Source organism: Cervus elaphus, chromosome 18, assembly GCF_910594005.1.
Source record: "Cervus elaphus chromosome 18, mCerEla1.1, whole genome shotgun sequence".
NCBI classification, from domain to species: Eukaryota; Metazoa; Chordata; class Mammalia; order Artiodactyla; family Cervidae; genus Cervus; species Cervus elaphus.
Genome location: NC_057832.1, coordinates 26319808 through 26325807, shown reverse-complemented (window position 1 = coordinate 26325807; position 6000 = coordinate 26319808).

The window sequence follows — 6000 nt, the reverse complement described above, 5'->3', positions numbered from 1 at the left end:
GATCCTCTGGAGAAGGAAATAGCAAGCCACTCCAGTGTTCTTGCCTGGAGAATTCCATGGACCAAGAAGCCTAGACGGCTAGAGTCCATGGGGTTGAAAACAGTCTGACACAACTGAGCAACTAACACACAAAGTTTTATCATTTATAACATCTTTTCACATGTATTAATGAGAGTAATATTTTTGAATGAAAGTTATTGTCCACATTTGACTCATGACGAAACAGAGAGAGTAAATTAGTCCAGTGATTCCCAAGCTTGTTTGTGTGTTGAAATCAACCACTCAGGGGGAGGGGAGGAGGAACGTCGAAAAACACTGATGCCTGTGTCTCAGCACTAGAGAATGTGATTTAATTGGTCTTGGGTGTGGGCTGGGTTTTGAAATTTTTCAGAGACCCTGTGTGGGCTTTCCTGGTGGCTCAGATGGTAAAGAAGCCCTGTGATTCTAATTTGCAGACAAGTTTAAGAAACACTGGACTAGCCCCCAATCATTTAGATGGTAATTAACAAGGCTGGAATTCAGGCATTCTGACATCAGGTTAATGCTCATGGAATTGTCTTTGGCATAATGATCAAAGAGAACCATTAACCTCAACCAATATTTATTAAGTATCTCAATAGAACAGAATTTCCAAATTTCTCTGGCCGTAAGAATCACCTCAGTTGGGCGTTAAAAATACAGATTCTGAGCATCTTCCACAGAACTTTCTGATTCCGTAGGTTTGGAAAGGCCCCAAAGGCCTTGAGTATGTGCATGCTTCACAAGCCACCTTAGTCTACTTGGGATGCTATAAAAGACCCTGGGGGGCTTGTAAAAAATAGAAATTTCTCAGTTCTGGGGGCTGAGAAGTCCAAGAGCAAGATCCTGGCAGATTCAGTGGCAGGTGAGAGCCCTCTTTCTGGTTCTTAAATGGTTGTCCTTCCACTGAGTCTTCACACACCAGAGAGAGCTCTCTGGGGTCTCTGTTATGAGGAAAGAGTAGCACATGCATGCTCAGTCATGTCCAATTCTTTTTGACCCCATGGACGGTAGCCCGCCAGGCTCTTCTGTCCATGGGATTCTCCAGGCAAGAATACTGGAGTGGGTTGCCATTTCCTTCTCCAAGTGATCTTCCTGACCCAGGGATCGAACCCATACCTCCTGTATTTCCTGCATTGCAGGTGGATTCTTTACTACTCGAGCCATGAGGGAAGCCCCTTTGGTTGTTCTTCAGTCACTGTCATGTCTGACTGTTTATGACCCCATGGACTGTAGCACGCCAGGCTCCTCTGTCCTCTACTATCTGCTGGAGTTTGCTCAAATTCATGTCTGTTGAGTCAGTCAGGCTATCTAACCATCCCTTCCTTGCTGCCCTCTTCTTTTGCCTCCAATCTTTCCCAGCATCAGGCTCTTTTCCAATGAGTCAGCTCTTCACATCAGGTGGCCAAAGTAGTGGAATTTCAGCTTCAGCATTAGTCCTTCCAATGCATATCCAGGGTTGATTTCCTTTAGGATTGAGAGGTTTGATCTCCTTGCTGGCCAAGGGACTCTCAAGAGTCTTCCCCAACACCTCAGTTCAAAAGCATCAATTCTTTGGCAATCAACCGTCTTTATGGTCCAACTCTCACATCCATACATGATTACTGGAAAAACCATAGCTTTCACTATATGGACCTTTGTTGGCAAAGTGATATCTCTGCTTTTTAATATGATGTCTCAATTTGTCATGGCTTTCCTTCCAAGGAGCAAGCATCTTTTAATTTCATGGCTGCAGTCACCATCTGCAGTGATTTTGGAGCACCCCAAAATAAAATCTATCATTGCTTCCACCTTTGTCCCTTTTATGAGGACACTAATTCTATTCATGAAGGCTCTGCCTTCATGACCTAATCACCTCCTAAAGGCTCTACCCCAAATACATTGGGGATTAGATTTCAGCCCACAAATTTGGAAAGACACACACATTTACAGTCTATAGAACAAGTACTTACATGATTTTTAGGATAAAATTAAAGTGGAAGAAACTGTAACAAAGAATATCAAACCACATCATTCAGTACATAATAGTACTATTGAATGTTAAAGTTAGGTTTAAAACATGGCTGAGGATTAATGAAGAGACATCACCCAACACAAAGCCAAGAGAAATAATTGACACTCACCCTGGGAGGATCCAGTTGTATAAAACTATTTAATCATTAATTCAAGCAATTTTCTTAAAAAAAAAATTATTTGTGTATCAGGTGTTAGTTGCAGCATGTGGGATCTTTGATCTTTGTTGCAGCATGCAGGATCTTTTAGTTGGGCTTCTGGAATCTAATTTCCTGACCAGGAATTGAAACTAAGCCCCCTACATTGGGAGCTCAGAGTCTTAGCCACAGGACCATCAGGGAAGTCCTCAAGAAACTTATACATCTAAAGCACTCTGGTAGATAAAGACAAGATAAAGTCAGAATTTTTGCTCTCAAAGACCTAATTATCTATGTACATCTCTTGTGGGAAAATACAAACTGTTTGAGCTGAGTATGGGATATAAATCCAGGAGTCCTTATTTTCCTGAGAAAGTTACCATTTAAGATTGCTTCAGCAAGCCTATAATGAGAACTCTAACAGGCATTTGGGAGATACAGAAAATGTTGTGGCAGTGGTTGTGATAATAATCAGAGAAGGGCCAGGAAGTACTGGGATACCCTAAACTCAGGGTTGAAGGACACCTCCAGTGAAAGTCTGACCTTGCAGTAGGAGACGGTGATCATTCTTGTGTGAATGAGTCCAGGAAGAGGGGAGTGAATATCGGGAGTGATGAACAAGAGATGACAAGCAGGAATCAGTTGGAAGGTGAGTAAGGCAAATTAGGAATGCTGGGAGAAATATCAATAACCTCAGGTATGCAGATAACACTACCCTTATGGCAGAAAGTGAAGAAGAACTAAAGAGTCTCTTGATGAAAGTGAAAGAGGAGAATGAAAAAGTTGGCTTAAAGCTCAGCATTCAGAAAACTAAGATCAAAACTAAGGTTTTGAATTTCTTGATCAGGCATTTGATTTCGATGTAACCTTTGGAAGATTTTATAGCTGAGACTGAAGCCAGGAAATCATAATAGTGTTTAATTAACTTCATACTTTAAAAGTAATTCTGAGACATGGATTCTGTCTTCTATTACTTTACACATCATCACCCCTTCCACCATCACCCAGCACACCCACACAGTCACACTCACACACGTACATGCAATTCTTAGCATAAAGCAGGTACAAAAACAAGTACTAAAAATACTTATATTGCAACCCTCTAAACTGACTTAGTATTGAAGTATCAATAAATATACAACCCTAGGTGGAAAGATTTTAAGTTCCAGGTAAGAAACACCCAGGGTTGGAAAGACAATGGAAATAAGACTGAAAACAGTAGACAGAAAAACTGAGCAACACTAGTTAAAGAAACTGTAGTTCCTTGTACTGAATCATAAACTTAAAGTGAAACAGAGTTTAACATAATTGAGTATGAGGTAACCTACTAGAAAGGAATTCAAAATAATTTTGAGGCTTTTCAGCTTGCCTGAATACATAAGAGAGAGAGCTCTGGAAGGAAACATGGTCGAATCATGTCAAATTGGAGGTAATAAATTCTAATTTAAAAAATGATAAACCAGCCTAGCAGTGATATCCTGAATCTAAGAGTAAAAAGGCCAAAACCTTTGACTGTGTGGATCACAATAAACTGTGGAAAATTCTGAAAGAGATGGGTATACCAGATCACCTGACCTGACTCTTGAGAAACCTGTATGCAGGTCAGGAAGAAACTGTTAGAACTGGACATGGAACAACAGACTGGTTCCAAATAGGACAAGGAGTACATCAAGGCTGTATATTGTCACCCTGCTTATTTAACTTATACACAGAGTACATCATGAGAAGCACTGGGCTGGAGGAAGCACAAGCTGGAATCAAGATTGCTGGGAGAAATATCAATAACCTCAGGTATGCAGATAACACTACCCATATGGCAGAAAGTGAAGAAGAACTAAAGAGTCTCTTAATGAAAGTGAAAGAGGAGAGTGAAAAAGTTGGCTTAAAGCTCAGCATTCAAAAAACTAAGATCATGACACCTGGTCCCATCACTTCATGGCAAATAGATGGGGAAATAATGGAAACAGTGCCTGACTTTATTTTTCTGGGCTCCAAAATCACTGCAGATGGTGATTGCAGCCATGAAATTAAAAGACACAAGGAGTAATCCTTGGAAGGAAAGTTATGACCAACCTAGATAGCATATTAAAAAGCAGAGACATTACTTTGTCAACAAAGGTCCGTCTAGTCAAGGCTATGATTTTTTCCAGTGGTCATGTATGGATGTGAGAGTTGGACTACAAAGAAAGCTGAGCACTGAAGAATTTATGCTTTTGAACTGTGGTGTTGGAGAAGACTCTTGAGAGTCCCTTGGACTGCAAGGAGATCCAACCAGTCCATCCTAAAGGAGATCAGTTCCGGGTGTTCATTGGAAGGACTGATGTTGAAGCTGAAACTCCAATACTTTGGCCACCTGATGAGAAGAGCTGACTCATTTGAAAAGACCCTGATGCTAGGAAAGATTGAGGGCAGGAGGAGAAGGGGATGACAGAGGATGAGATGGTTGGATGGATGAGATGGTTGGATGGTTGGATGTCATCATGTCCGTGACTCAATGGACATGGGTTTGGGTAGACTCCGGGAGTTGGTGATGGACAGGGAGGCCTTGTGTGCTGTGGTTCATGGGGTCACAAATAGTCGGGCATGACTGAGTGACTGAACTGAACTGAAGAGTAAAATAGAAAAATCCTGATATAAATAAACGAAAAATCAATTCATGATCCCTGTTCCCACTCAAATATGGACTACATCTGACCCCCAAGAAAAGCAGAGATTTATTTTTTTTTAATTGGAGGAAAATTGCTTTACAATTTTGTGTTGGTTTCTGTTGTACAACAACATGAATAGGTCATAAATATATATATTTCCCCTCCTTCTACAGCCTCAGTCTCCTCTCCCCATCACACCATTCTAGGTCATCACAAAGTGCCAGGCTAGGCTCCCTGTGCAGTATAGCAGCCTCCACTAGCCATCTATTTTACACATGATGGTGTATATATGTCAACACTACTCTCCCAATTCGTCCTACCCTCTCCTTCACCTGCTGTATCCACAGTCTGTTCTCTACATCTGCATCTCTATTCCTTCCCTGCAAATAGGTTCATCAGTACCATTTTTTCTAGATGCCGTATATAGGCGTTAATATATGATATTTGTTTTTCTCTTTCTGACTTACTTGACTCTATATAACAGGTTCTAGGTTCATGAAGGCAGAGATTCTTAGAACCACTTCTAGCTTTTCCAATCCTAATGCTTTTCTACATGTTTTCATAACCAGCTCAAGACTATCACCCAGGAATAAAATCACTTGAAATAGGAGGAAAACTAGAACCTGAACTAGCGTAAGGGTCTCACCATTAGGCAGTCTCTAAGATTTACCTAAGCAATTCTCATTTGACATGGCGGCAGCAACAGCAAGCAGAAGAAAGCCACAGACTTTTAGCCCTGGAAGGAATCTTAAAGGTTGGTCTAGAGGTCAGAAGCATAAAATGTCAAATCAATAAGGAATTTGAAATCAATAAGAAATCATATAACCAGGATTTCCAAACATTTTCAAAGGTAAGGATCTCTTCTATTTATTTCTAGTGTCATAATTTTAATATTCCTTATATCTGCAAATTGTAAAATTCAGTATGTACACTATAAAACAAATCCAAGCATTACCACAGAGTATAAGTGAAAATGCAACTTTCCCCCTCCTCCAACCTCAGCCCAAAGATCACTCCCTAGAGACAGCCTCTGTTAACATTTTAGTGAATAACATTAAAAGCCTATGCTTATATATAAAATATTTATTTAAATAGAATCATATTTCACATGGTGTTGCGCAAGCTGCTATTTTCACTCAAAATACAAAGAAAGAAAGAAAACATCTTGACCTCATTTTTTAAAT